Genomic DNA, 14,853 nt, shown 5'->3' with positions numbered 1-14,853 from the left:
CATAGATAATTTTCTTCGCGCCGACTCCCCCGATTCTCAAATAATCTATAGAATCTTCCCGGACTCTCCCATTTCGCTCTCTTCTCAAGGATCTCCAACCCCTGAGATTCTCAATTTGGAGGAAGATCAACCTCCTGCGGATTTCCCAAACGTAGGGCCCCACGAGGAGAAGGAGCAACCTTGCTCCACCCCTCCGATCCTCGGATCGCATGATCTCGAGGACCAGGATCGTTCTCCTAGCCCCGCGCTCAGTATAGAGATCGTAGAGGAGCTACCTCCACCTCCCCAACATTGTTATTTTGCCCCTGGTCCTCTTCAGTCGCTAGAGTTAATTCTCTCAATGTTTCCGATCTCTTCTGTCCCACTCCCTCCTGGCGCGTTCTCCATCGGCCCTGAAGAATTTGACCTCGAAGCGGTCCGTGTCTTCCTTTCTCTGTCTCCCCCAGATGTACCAGTCCCCGTGTATCACCCCCATATATATCCAAAATATTATCTAATTCCCAAACTAATATTTTTAAATCACTTCCGCCACAATACCACCGTATAAAATGAAGTCCCAATATAGACACACATACACACTTGCGAATACACTGTTTGTTACACTAATATAGAATATTATAAATGTAAATATATATATATATAAAATTATATATATATGTATATATAAATGTGCATAATTTAATTGTTAACCTCGAGCTTTGTATCGCGAGTCTGCGGATTTTTTTTGTATTACTAAATAGTGCGCCTTACCAGATCTAATCTGTAATAAACTACTTTTACATAGAATTAATACTTTTTTTTATATACATATTTATTTTTCACATTTTCTTTCAATAAATCAATGACTGATTATAAGGAGTTTAATTAATTTCTCCACCTCACTCATCATCCCTTGCTCTATTAAGCCAAGCACTAGGTCCGATCCCGAAGTAAAGCAATTAAATTTGCTGCCTCAAAACAGGACCGAGGGACGTGGAACACCCTGAGTGTTTGTCATTGGGCCCCCCGCTGTGGATCCATTGACCCATATATTCTGGGTTGTCGACGCGGCCTGCCTGTGCCTCGTGGGCACATTCTCAAGTTGTTACGTCTCTCCTTTCTCCCTCAATGTCTTACCTATCCTACTTCAACTCTGGACGTAACAGTTCCAAATATGTAGTAAAATTTTATTTGCGTATTTCTCCAATATTTCTGTGTTCTGATAGCCACTAGAAGAGTTCAAACTTTTATCATGATGGATCGAATCGCTAAAGTGAAAAACGAAAGACTTATATAAGTCAAAGTTCGAAATTTTTGAGTAATATTTTTTTTGCGATTTTCTCCAATATCTCTGTGTTCTGAGAGCCCCCAGAAGAGTTCTAACTTTTATACGGATGGATCGAATGACTAAAGTAAAAAACGAAAGACTTATATTAGTCAAAGTTCGAAATTTTTAAGTAATATTTTTTTTGCGAATTTCTCCGATATTTCTGTGTTCTGATAGATCCCAGAAGAGTTCTAACTTTTATCATGATGGATCGAATCGCTAAAGTGAAAAACGAAAGACTTATATCAGTCAAAGTTCGAAATTTTTGAGCAATATTTCTTTTTGCGATTTTCTCCAATATCTCTGTGTTCTGAGAGCCCCTAGAAGAGTTCTAACTTTTATCATAATGGATCGAATCGCTAAAGTGAAAATCAAAAGACTTATATCAGTCAAAATTCGAAATTCTTGAGTAAAATTTTTTTTGCCAGTTTCTCCAATATTTTTGTATTCTGATAGCCCCCAGAAGACGTCTAACTTTTACCATGATGGATCAAATCGCTAAAGTGAAAAACGAAAGAGTTATATTAGTCAAAGTTTGAAATATTTGAGTAAAATTTTTTTTGCGGTTTTCTCCAATATCTCTGTGTTTTGATAGCCCCCAGAAAAGTTCTAATTCTTATCATGATTGATCGAATCGCTAAAGTGAAAAACAAAAGACTTACATCAGTCAAAGATCGAAATTTTTCAGTAAAATCTTTTTTGCCAATTTCTCCAATATTTCTGGGTTCTGATAGCTCCCAGAAGAGTTCTAACTTTTATCATGATGGATCGAATCGCTAAAGTAGAAAATGAAAGACATATATCAGTCAAAGTTCGAAATCATTTAGTAAAATTTTTTTTGTGAATTTCTCTTTTCGAAAATCGAAAAACTTATATCAGTCAAAGTTCGAAACTTTGAGTAAAATTCTTTTTGCTATTTTCTCCAATATCTCTGTGTTCTGATAGCCCACAGAAGAGTACTAACTTTTATCATAATGGATCGAATCGCTAAAGTGAAAATCGTAAGACTTATATCAGTCAAAATTCGAAATTTTTGAGTAAAATTTTTTTTTCGATTTTCTCCAATATCTCTGTGTTCTGAAAGCCCCCAGAAGAATTCTAACTTTTATCACGATGGATCGAATCGCTAAAGTGAAAAACGAAAGACTTATATCAGTCAAAGTTCGAAATTTTTGAGTAAAATTTTTTTTGCCAATTTCTCCAATATTTCTGGGTTCTGATAGCCCCCAGAAGAGTTCTAACTTTTATCATGATGGATCGAATCGCTAAAGTAAAAAACGAAAGACATATATCAGTCAAAGTGCGAAATCTTTGAATAAAACTTTTTTTTTAATTTCTCTTTTCGGAAATCGAAAGAAATATATCAGTAAAAGTCCGAAATTCTTGAGGAAAATTTTTTTTGCCAATTTCTCCAATATTTCTGTTTCCTGATAGCCTTTTTTTTTTTTTTTTTTTTGTTGACGGAGGGGAAATGCGTTACCGCATACCCCAGGCCCCGGGGGAGGCCTGGCGGTTATGTGAGGCTCTCCCCCGCCGTCGACGTGACGACGGGGGCATACCCACTAAAACCCCTCCGGATGTCCGGCTCTGGTCCTTGACTGGGGGACTCCGGGAACGCGTGCAGCATGCTTCCGGAGCCCCCCGGACCTGTCGGCCAAGGCCGACTCAGCACGCCGGGGGTACCCTGGTACAGGTCCCCCGACAGGGCCGTGAGGCCAAGCCGGCCTCAGGTCGGGGGAGAGGGACACCAGCCCTCCCCCGCCTCTTCCCCATAAGGTGTTTACGGGGGTAAAGCCCGGGAGTCCGGCCCCCCGGCCGGATGTCCCGGGCCCCTACGCGCCGGACTAGTCCGGCGCGGCGGCTTTTCCTTCTCAGTGTTGGGGGGAAGGAGGTAGGAATGAATTCCTTCCCCTCCCCCACCAGCACCCCGGCGAGGCGCTAGAGGGGGGGAGCGATAGCGCGTTGTATCGCGCGATCGCTCCCCCAGACCGTTAGGTCAAGTCTGCCTCGCCGGGCTCACAAACTCGGAGGGCCCTCCTCCCACGGCTGCGCGTCCCGAAAGCTGGGCCGTCAGCCGTAGGGGAGGAGGGTCGCTCCCTTTCATCATTCCCGTGGCGGTTGCCGTCGTCACTCTCCTCCTCGATAGTGGGGAGAGAGGGGGCGACCGCCACGGCTCTTCTGCCCCGCCGTCGCCCGGTGGAACTCCGGGGGCGGGGGCCGCTTCTTCTCGGTCGGGGCGGACGGGGCGGGGGCCGAGACGAAGCGTGACCCCCGTCTCCGCCACCCCTTCTGTTCCTCGCGTCGCCTGGGGGCATACGACCCCCAGGTTGACGCTCCCGCACCTTTTCGGCCTCCTCCTTCTGCAGCATGACTCGCTCGCAGAAGGAGGAGACCGCCTTCCAGGCGCTCTCCCTGCCGACCATCTGACTGATGATGGCCGGCAGGGAGAGGTCATCTCCCACTTCGGCCCTCAAGACTCCGCGCAGCTCTTCCCACGCTGGACACTCTTCCAGCGTGTGCCGCGCGGAGTCCCGGGCGGCGCCACAGTGGTGGCACTGTGTCGTCGGCTCCCTCCTTATCCTGCACAGGTACTCACCGAAACAACCATGCCCGGTGAGCACCTGTGTCATCCTGTAGGACAAGCCGCCAAACGGGCGGCCCACCCACTCGTCCAGGTGTGGTAGGACGGCCTCCAAGATCCGAGATCCGGCCGCCGGCGGGTTGTCGATGAGGTTCCTCTTCCATGACCTCATCACCCGCCGACGGGCCCTCTCCCGTAGCAACGCGGCGGCCCTGGGGGTGACTACCCCCACCTCAAGGCGGGTGGCTTTTGTCCTGGCGTAGGTCCACGCCAGGGCATCGGCCGTGTACTCCGCCGGGGGGAGCCCTGCCAAGGCCATGATTGCCGCGTTGGGAGCGGTGCGAAACGCGCGTGTTTCCTGATAGCCCCGAGAGATGTTCTAACCTATATCATAATGGATCGAATCGCTAAAGTGAAGATCGAGAGACATATATCAAAGTTCGAAATTTTGAGTAATTTTTTTTTGCGATTTTCACCAATATCTCTGTGTTCTGATAGCCCCCAGAAAAGTTCTAACTCTCATCATGATTGATCGAATCGCTAAGGTGAAAAACAAAAAAACTTACATCAGTCAAAGTTCGAAATTTTTGAGTAAAATTTTTTTTGCCAATTTCTCCAATATTTCTGGATTCTGAAAGCACCCAGAAGACTTCTAACATTTATCATGATGGATCCAATCGCTAAAGTAAAAAAAAAAAAAAAAAAAAACGAAAGACATATCAGTCAAAGTTCGAAATTTTTTAGTAAAATTTTTTTTGCGAATTTCTCCAATATCTCTGTGTTCTGATAGCCCCGAGAAGAGTTCTAACTTTTATCATAATGGATCGAATCGCTAAAGTGAAAGACGAAAGAGTTATATCAGTCAAAGTTCGAAAAATTTGAGGAAAATTTTTTTTTTTTTTTTTTTTTTTTGCGAATTTCTCCAATATCTCTGTGTTCTGATAGCTCCGAAGAGAGTTTTATCGTAATGGATCGAATAGCTAAAGTGAAAGACGAAAGAGTTATATCAGTCAAAGTTCGAAATTTTTTAGTAAAATTTTTTTTGCGAATTTCTCCAATATCTCTGTGTTCTGATAGCCCCGAGAAGAGTTCTAACTTTTATCATAATGGATCGAATCGCTAAAGTGAAAGACGAAAGAGTTATATCAGTCAAAGTTCGAAAAATTTGAGGAAAATTTTTTTTGCGAATTTCTCCAATATCTCTGTGTTCTGATAGCTCCGAAGAGAGTTTTATCGTAATGGATCGAATAGCTAAAGTGAAAGACGAAAGAGTTATATCAGTCAAAGTTCGAAATTTTTTAGTAAAATTGGTTTTTTTGCGAATTTCTCCAATATCTCTGTGTTCTGATAGCCCACAGAAGAGATACAACTTTTATCATGATGTATCGAATCGCTGAACTGAAAAAGGAAAGACTTATATGAGGCAAATTTCGAAATTTTTGAGTAAAATTTTTTTTGCGAATTTCTCCAATATCTCTGTGTTCTGATAGCCCCGAGAAGAGTTCTAACTTTTATCATAATGGATCGAATCACTAAAGTGAAAGACAAAAGTGTTATATCAGTCAAAGTTCGAAAATTTTGAGGAAAATTTTTTTTGCTAATTTCTCCAATATCTCTTTGTTCTGATAGATCCGAGAAGTTTTAACTTTTATCGTAATGGACCGAATCGCTAAAGTGAAAGACGAAAGAGTTATATCAGTCAAAATTCGAAATTTTTTAGTAAAATTGGTTTTTTTGCGAATTTCTCCAATATATCTGTGTTCTGATAGCCCACAGAAGAGATATAACTTTTATCATGACGTATCAAATCGCGGAACTGAAAAAGGAAAGACTTATATCAGGCAAATTTCGAAATTTTTGAATAAAATTTTTTTTGCGAATTTCTCCAATATCTCTGTGTGCTGATAGCCCCGAGAAGAACTATAACTTTTATCATAATGGATCGCAACGCTAAAGTAAAAGACGAAAGAGTTATATCAGTCAAAGTTCGAAATTCTTTAATAAAATTGTTTTTTTTGCGAATTTTTCCAATATCTCTGTGTTCTGATAGCCAACAGAAGAGATATAACTTTTATCATGATGTATCGAATCGCTGAACTGAAAAAGGAAAGACTTATATCAGGCAAATTTCGAAATTTTTGAGTAAAATTTTTTTAGCGAATTTCTCCAATATCTCTGTGTTCTGATAGCCCCGAGAAGAGTTTTAACTTTTATCGTAATGGATCGAATAGCTAAAGTGAAAGACGAAAGAGTTATATCAGACAAAGTTCGAAATTTTTTAGTGAAATTGGTTTTTTTGCGAATTTCTCCAATATCTCTGTGTTCTAACTTTTATCATAATGGATCGAATCGCTAAAGTGAAAGACGAAAGAGTTATATCAGTCAAAGTTCGAAAATTTTGAGGAAAATTTTTTGTGCGAATTTCTCCAATATTTCTGTGTTCTGTTAACCTCGAGAAGAGTTCTAACCTTTATCATAATGGATCGAATCGCTAAAGTGAAAGACGAAAGTGTTATATCAGTCAAAGTTCGAAATTTTTGAGTAAAATTGGTTTTTTTCTGAATTTTTTCAATATCTCTGTGTTCTGATAGCCCACAGAAGATAAATACCTTTTATCATGATGTATCGAATTTCTGAACTGAAAAAGGAAAGACTTATATCAGTCAAATTTCGAAATTTTTGAGTAAAACTTTTTTTGCGAATTTCTCCAATATCTCTGTGTTCTGATAGCCCCGAGAAGAGTTCTAACCTTTATCATAATGGATCGAATCGCTAAAGTTAAAGACGAAAGTGTTATATCAGTCAAAGTTCGAAATTTTTGAGTAAAATTGGTTTTTTTCCGAATTTCTTTAATATCTCTGTGTTCTGATAGCCCACAGAAGATATATACCTTTTATCATGATGTATCGAATTTCTGAACTGAAAAAGGAAAGACTTATATCAGTCAAATTTCGAAATTTTTGAGTAAAATTTTTTTTGCGAATTTCTCCAATATCTCTCTGATCTGATATCCCCGAGAAGAGTTCTAACTTTTATCATAGTGTATCCAATCGCTAAAGTGAAAGACGAAAGAATTATATCAGTCATAGTTCGAAATTTTTGAGTAAAATTGGTTTTTTTCCGAATTTCTTCCATATCTCTGTGTTCTGATAGCACACAGAAGATATATACCTTTTATCATGATGTATCGAATTTCTGAACTGGAAAAGGAAAGACTTATATCAGTCAAATTTCGAAATTTTTGAGTAAAATTTTTTTTGCGAATTTCTCCAATATCTCTGTGTTCTGATAGCCCCGAGAAGAGTTCTAACTTTTATCATAATGGATCGAATCGCTAAAGTGAAAGACGAAAGAGATATATCAGTCAAAGTTCGAAAATTTTGAGGAAAATTTTTGTGCGAATTTCTCCAATATTTCTGTGTTCTGTTAACCTCGAGAAGAGTTCTAACCTTTATCATAATGGATCGAATCGCTAAAGTGAAAGACGAAAGTGTTATATCAGTCAAAGTTCGAAATTTTTGAGTAAAATTGGTTTTTTTCCGAATTTCTCCAATATCTCTGTGTTCTGAAAGCCCACAGAAGATATATACCTTTTATCATGTTGTAACGAATTTCTGAACTGATAAAGGAAAGACTTATATCAGTCAAATTTCGAAATTTTTGAGTGAAATTTTTTTTGCGAATTTCTCCAATATCTCTCTGTTCTGATATCCCCGAGAAGAGTTCTTAATTTTATCGTAATGGATCGAATCGCTAAAGTGAATGACGAAAGAGTTATATCAGTCAAAGTTCGAAATTTTTGAGTAAAATTGGTTTCGTTCCGATTTTCTTCAATATCTCTTAGTTCTGATAGCCCACAGAAGATATATACCTTTTATCATGATGTATCGATTTTCTGAACTGAAAAAGGAAAGACTTATATCAGTCAAATTTCGAAATATTTGAGTAAAATTTTTTTTGCGAATTTCTCCAATATCTCTGTGTTCTGATAGCCCCGAGAAAAGTTCTAACTTTTATCATAATGGATCGAATCGCTAAAGTGAATGACGAAAGAGTTATATCAGTCAAAGTTCGAAATTTTTGAGTAAAATTGAATTTTTTTCCGAATTTCTTCAATATCTCTGTGTTCTGATAGCCCACAGAAGATATATATCTTTTATCATGTTGTATCGAATTTCTGAACTGAAAAAGAAAAGACTTATATCAGTCAAATTTCGAAATTTTTGAGTGAAATTTTTTTTGCGAATTTCTCCAATATCTCTCTGTTCTGATATCCCCGAGAAGAGTTCTAACTTTTATCATAGTGTATCCAATCGCTAAAGTGAAAGACGAAAGAGTTATATCAGTCATAGTTCAAAATTTTTGAGTAAAATTGGTTTTTTTCCGAATTTCTTCAATATCTCTGTGTTCTGATAGCCCACAGAAGATATATACCTTTTATCATGATGTATCGAATTTCTGAACTGAAAAAGGAAAGACTTATATCAGTCAAATTTCGAAATTTTTGAGTAAAATTTTTTTTGCGAATTTCTCCAATATCTCTGTGTTCTGATAGCCCCGAGAAGAGTTCTAACTTTTATCATAATGGATCGAATCGCTAAAGTGAAAGACGAAAGAGTTATATCAGTCAAAGTTCAAAAATTTTGAGGAAAATTTTTTGTGCGAATTTCTCCAATATTTCTGTGTTCTGTTAACCTCGAGAAGAGTTCTAACCTTTATCATAATGGATCGAATCGCTAAAGTGAAAGACGAAAGTGTTATATCAGTCAAAGTTCGAAATTTTTGAGTAAAATTGGTTTTTTTCTGAATTTTTTCAATATCTCTGTGTTCTGATAGCCCACAGAAGATAAATACCTTTTATCATGATGTATCGAATTTCTGAACTGAAAAAGGAAAGACTTATATCAGTCAAATTTCGAAATTTTTGAGTAAAATTTTTTTGCGAATTTCTCCAATATCTCTGTGTTCTGATAGCCCCGAGAAGAGTTCTAACTTTTATCATAATGGATCGAATCGCTAAAGTGAAAGACGAAAGAGTTATATCAGTCAAAGTTCGAAATTTTTGAGTAAAATTGGTTTTTTTCCGAATTTCTTCAATATCTCTGTGTTCTGATAGCCCACAGAAGATATATACCTTTTATCATGATGTATCGAATTTCTGAACTGAAAAAGGAAAGACTTATATCAGTCAAATTTCGAAATTTTGAGTAAAATTTTTTTTGCAAATTTCTCCAATATCTCTGTGTTCTGATAGCCCCGAGAAGAGTTCTAACCTTTATCATAATGGATCGAATCGCTAAAGTGAAAGACGAAAGTGTTATATCAGTCAAAGTTCGAAATTTTTGAGTAAAATTGGTTTTTTTCTGAATTTTTTCAATATCTCTGTGTTCTGATAGCCCACAGAAGATAAATACCTTTTATCATGATGTATCGAATTTCTGAACTGAAAAAGGAAAGACTTATATCAGTCAAATTTCGAAATTTTTGAGTAAAATTTTTTTTGCGAATTTCTCCAATATCTCTGTGTTCTGATAGCCCCGAGAAGAGTTCTAACTTTTATCATAATGGATCGAATCGCTAAAGTGAAAGACGAAAGAGTTATATCAGTCAAAGTTCGAAAAATTTGAGGAAAATTTTTTTTGCGAATTTCTCCAATATCTCTGTGTTCTGATAGCTCCGAAGAGAGTTTTATCGTAATGGATCGAATAGCTAAAGTGAAAGACGAAAGAGTTATATCAGTCAAAGTTCGAAATTTTTTAGTAAAATTGGTTTTTTTGCGAATTTCTCCAATATCTCTGTGTTCTGATAGCCAACAGAAGAGATACAACTTTTATCATGATGTATCGAATCGCTGAACTGAAAAAGGAAAGACTTATATCAGGCAAATTTCGAAATTTTTGAGTAAAATTTTTTTTGCGAATTTCTCCAATATCTCTGTGTTCTGATAGCCCCGAGAAGAGTTCTAACTTTTATCATAATGGATCGAATCACTAAAGTGAAAGACAAAAGTGTTATATCAGTCAAAGTTCGAAAATTTTGAGGAAAATTTTTTTTGCTAATTTCTCCAATATCTCTTTGTTCTGATAGATCCGAGAAGTTTTAACTTTTATCGTAATGGACCGAATCGCTAAAGTGAAAGACGAAAGAGTTATATCAGTCAAAATTCGAAATTTTTTAGTAAAATTGGTTTTTTTGCGAATTTCTCCAATATCTCTGTGTTCTGATAGCCCACAGAAGAGATATAACTTTTATCATGACGTATCAAATCGCGGAACTGAAAAAGGAAAGACTTATATCAGGCAAATTTCGAAATTTTTGAATAAAATTTTTTTTGCGAATTTCTCCAATATCTCTGTGTGCTGATAGCCCCGAGAAGAACTATAACTTTTATCATAATGGATCGCAACGCTAAAGTAAAAGACGAAAGAGTTATATCAGTCAAAGTTCGAAATTCTTTAGTAAAATTGTTTTTTTTGCGAATTTTTCCAATATCTCTGTGTTCTGATAGCCAACAGAAGAGATATAACTTTTATCATGATGTATCGAATAGCTGAACTGAAAAAGGAAAGACTTATATCAGGCAAATTTCGAAATTTTTGAGTAAAATTTTTTTAGCGAATTTCTCCAATATCTCTGTGTTCTGATAGCCCCGAGAAGAGTTTTAACTTTTATCGTAATGGATCGAATCGCTAAAGTGAAAGACGAAAGAGTTATATCAGACAAAGTTCGAAATTTTTTAGTGAAATTGGTTTTTTTGCGAATTTCTCCAATATCTCTGTGTTCTAACTTTTATCATAATGGATCGAATCGCTAAAGTGAAAGACGAAAGAGTTATATCAGTCAAAGTTCGAAAATTTTGAGGAAAATTTTTTGTGCGAATTTCTCCAATATTTCTGTGTTCTGTTAACCTCGAGAAGAGTTCTAACCTTTATCATAATGGATCGAATCGCTAAAGTGAAAGACGAAAGAGTTATATCAGTCAAAGTTCGAAAATTTTGAGGAAAATTTTGTGCGAATTTCTCCAATATTTCTGTGTTCTGTTAACCTCGAGAAGAGTTCTAACCTTTATCATAATGGATCGAATCGCTAAAGTGAAAGACGAAAGTGTTATATCAGTCAAAGTTCGAAATTTTTGAGTAAAATTGGTTTTTTTCCGAATTTCTCCAATATCTCTGTGTTCTGAAAGCCCACAGAAGATATATACCTTTTATCATGTTGTAACGAATTTCTGAACTGATAAAGGAAAGACTTATATCAGTCAAATTTCGAAATTTTTGAGTGAAATTTTTTTTGCGAATTTCTCCAATATCTCTCTGTTCTGATATCCCCGAGAAGAGTTCTTAATTTTATCGTAATGGATCGAATCGCTAAAGTGAATGACGAAAGAGTTATATCAGTCAAAGTTCGAAATTTTTGAGTAAAATTGGTTTCGTTCCGATTTTCTTCAATATCTCTTAGTTCTGATAGCCCACAGAAGATATATACCTTTTATCATGATGTGTCGATTTTCTGAACTGAAAAAGGAAAGACTTATATCAGTCAAATTTCGAAATATTTGAGTAAAATTTTTTTTGCGAATTTCTCCAATATCTCTGTGTTCTGATAGCCCCGAGAAAAGTTCTAACTTTTATCATAATGGATCGAATCGCTAAAGTGAATGACGAAAGAGATATATCAGTCAAAGTTCGAAATTTTTGAGTAAAATTGAATTTTTTTCCGAATTTCTTCAATATCTCTGTGTTCTGATAGCCCACAGAAGATATATATCTTTTATCATGTTGTATCGAATTTCTGAACTGAAAAAGAAAAGACTTATATCAGTCAAATTTCGAAATTTTTGAGTGAAATTTTTTTTGCGAATTTCTCCAATATCTCTCTGTTCTGATATCCCCGAGAAGAGTTCTAACTTTTATCATAGTGTATCCAATCGCTAAAGTGAAAGACGAAAGAGTTATATCAGTCATAGTTCAAAATTTTTGAGTAAAATTGGTTTTTTTCCGAATTTCTTCAATATCTCTGTGTTCTGATAGCCCACAGAAGATATATACCTTTTATCATGATGTATCGAATTTCTGAACTGAAAAAGGAAAGACTTATATCAGTCAAATTTCGAAATTTTTGAGTAAAATTTTTTTTGCGAATTTCTCCAATATCTCTGTGTTCTGATAGCCCCGAGAAGAGTTCTAACTTTTATCATAATGGATCGAATCGCTAAAGTGAAAGACGAAAGAGTTATATCAGTCAAAGTTCAAAAATTTTGAGGAAAATTTTTTGTGCGAATTTCTCCAATATTTCTGTGTTCTGTTAACCTCGAGAAGAGTTCTAACCTTTATCATAATGGATCGAATCGCTAAAGTGAAAGACGAAAGTGTTATATCAGTCAAAGTTCGAAATTTTTGAGTAAAATTGGTTTTTTTCTGAATTTTTTCAATATCTCTGTGTTCTGATAGCCCACAGAAGATAAATACCTTTTATCATGATGTATCGAATTTCTGAACTGAAAAAGGAAAGACTTATATCAGTCAAATTTCGAAATTTTTGAGTAAAATTTTTTTTGCGATTTTCTCCAATATCTCTGTGTTCTGATAGCCCCGAGAAGAGTTCTAACTTTTATCATAATGGATCGAATCGCTAAAGTGAAAGACGAAAGAGTTATATCAGTCAAAGTTCGAAATTTTTGAGTAAAATTGGTTTTTTTCCGAATTTCTTCAATATCTCTGTGTTCTGATAGCCCACAGAAGATATATACCTTTTATCATGATGTATCGAATTTCTGAACTGAAAAAGGAAAGACTTATATCAGTCAAATTTCGAAATTTTGAGTAAAATTTTTTTTGCAAATTTCTCCAATATCTCTGTGTTCTGATAGCCCCGAGAAGAGTTCTAACCTTTATCATAATGGATCGAATCGCTAAAGTGAAAGACGAAAGTGTTATATCAGTCAAAGTTCGAAATTTTTGAGTAAAATTGGTTTTTTTCTGAATTTTTCTCAATATCTCTGTGTTCTGATAGCCCACAGAAGATAAATACCTTTTATCATGATGTATCGAATTTCTGAACTGAAAAAGGAAAGACTTATATCAGTCAAATTTCGAAATTTTTGAGTAAAATTTTTTTTGCGAATTTCTCCAATATCTCTGTGTTCTGATAGCCCCGAGAAGAGTTCTAACTTTTATCATAATGGATCGAATCGCTAAAGTGAAAGACGAAAGAGTTATATCAGTCAAAGTTCGAAAAATTTGAGGAAAATTTTTTTTGCGAATTTCTCCAATATCTCTGTGTTCTGATAGCTCCGAAGAGAGTTTTATCGTAATGGATCGAATAGCTAAAGTGAAAGACGAAAGAGTTATATCAGTCAAAGTTCGAAATTTTTTAGTAAAATTGGTTTTTTTGCGAATTTCTCCAATATCTCTGTGTTCTGATAGCCCACAGAAGAGATACAACTTTTATCATGATGTATCGAATCGCTGAACTGAAAAAGGAAAGACTTATATCAGGCAAATTTCGAAATTTTTGAGTAAAATTTTTTTTGCGAATTTCTCCAATATCTCTGTGTTCTGATAGCCCCGAGAAGAGTTCTAACTTTTATCATAATGGATCGAATCACTAAAGTGAAAGACAAAAGTGTTATATCAGTCAAAGTTCGAAAATTTTGAGGAAAATTTTTTTTGCTAATTTCTCCAATATCTCTTTGTTCTGATAGATCCGAGAAGTTTTAACTTTTATCGTAATGGACCGAATCGCTAAAGTGAAAGACGAAAGAGTTATATCAGTCAAAATTCGAAATTTTTTAGTAAAATTGGTTTTTTTGCGAATTTCTCCAATATCTCTGTGTTCTGATAGCCCACAGAAGAGATATAACTTTTATCATGACGTATCAAATCGCGGAACTGAAAAAGGAAAGACTTATATCAGGCAAATTTCGAAATTTTTGAATAAAATTTTTTTTGCGAATTTCTCCAATATCTCTGTGTGCTGATAGCCCCGAGAAGAGTTTTAACTTTTATCATAATGGATCGCAACGCTAAAGTAAAAGACGAAAGAGTTATATCAGTCAAAGTTCGAAATTCTTTAGTAAAATTGTTTTTTTTGCGAATTTTTCCAATATCTCTGTGTTCTGATAGCCAACAGAAGAGATATAACTTTTATCATGATGTATCGAATCGCTGAACTGAAAAAGGAAAGACTTATATCAGGCAAATTTCGAAATTTTTGAGTAAAATTTTTTTAGCGAATTTCTCCAATATCTCTGTGTTCTGATAGCCCCGAGAAGAGTTTTAACTTTTATCGTAATGGATCGAATCGCTAAAGTGAAAGACGAAAGAGTTATATCAGACAAAGTTCGAAATTTTTTAGTGAAATTGGTTTTTTTGCGAATTTCTCCAATATCTCTGTGTTCTAACTTTTATCATAATGGATCGAATCGCTAAAGTGAAAGACGAAAGAGTTATATCAGTCAAAGTTCGAAAATTTTGAGGAAAATTTTTTGTGCGAATTTCTCCAATATTTCTGTGTTCTGTTAACCTCGAGAAGAGTTCTAACCTTTATCATAATGGATCGAATCGCTAAAGTGAAAGACGAAAGTGTTATATCAGTCAAAGTTCGAAATTTTTGAGTAAAATTGGTTTTTTTCTGAATTTTTTCAATATCTCTGTGTTCTGATAGCCCACAGAAGATAAATACCTTTTATCATGATGTATCGAATTTCTGAACTGAAAAAGGAAAGACTTATATCAGTCAAATTTCGAAATTTTTGAGTAAAATTTTTTTTGCGAATTTCTCCAATATCTCTGTGTTCTGATAGCCCCGAGAAGAGTTCTAACCTTTATCATAATGGATCGAATCGCTAAAGTTAAAGACGAAAGTGTTATATCAGTCAAAGTTCGAAATTTTTGAGTAAAATTGGTTTTTTTCCGAATTTCTTCAATATCTCTGTGTTCTGATAGCCCACAGAAGATATATACCT

This window comes from Solenopsis invicta, chromosome 12, assembly GCF_016802725.1.
Source record: "Solenopsis invicta isolate M01_SB chromosome 12, UNIL_Sinv_3.0, whole genome shotgun sequence".
Taxonomy (NCBI): domain Eukaryota; kingdom Metazoa; phylum Arthropoda; class Insecta; order Hymenoptera; family Formicidae; genus Solenopsis; species Solenopsis invicta.
The sequence above is the reverse complement of the archived record's forward strand: the minus strand, read 5'-3'. Positions refer to the sequence as shown.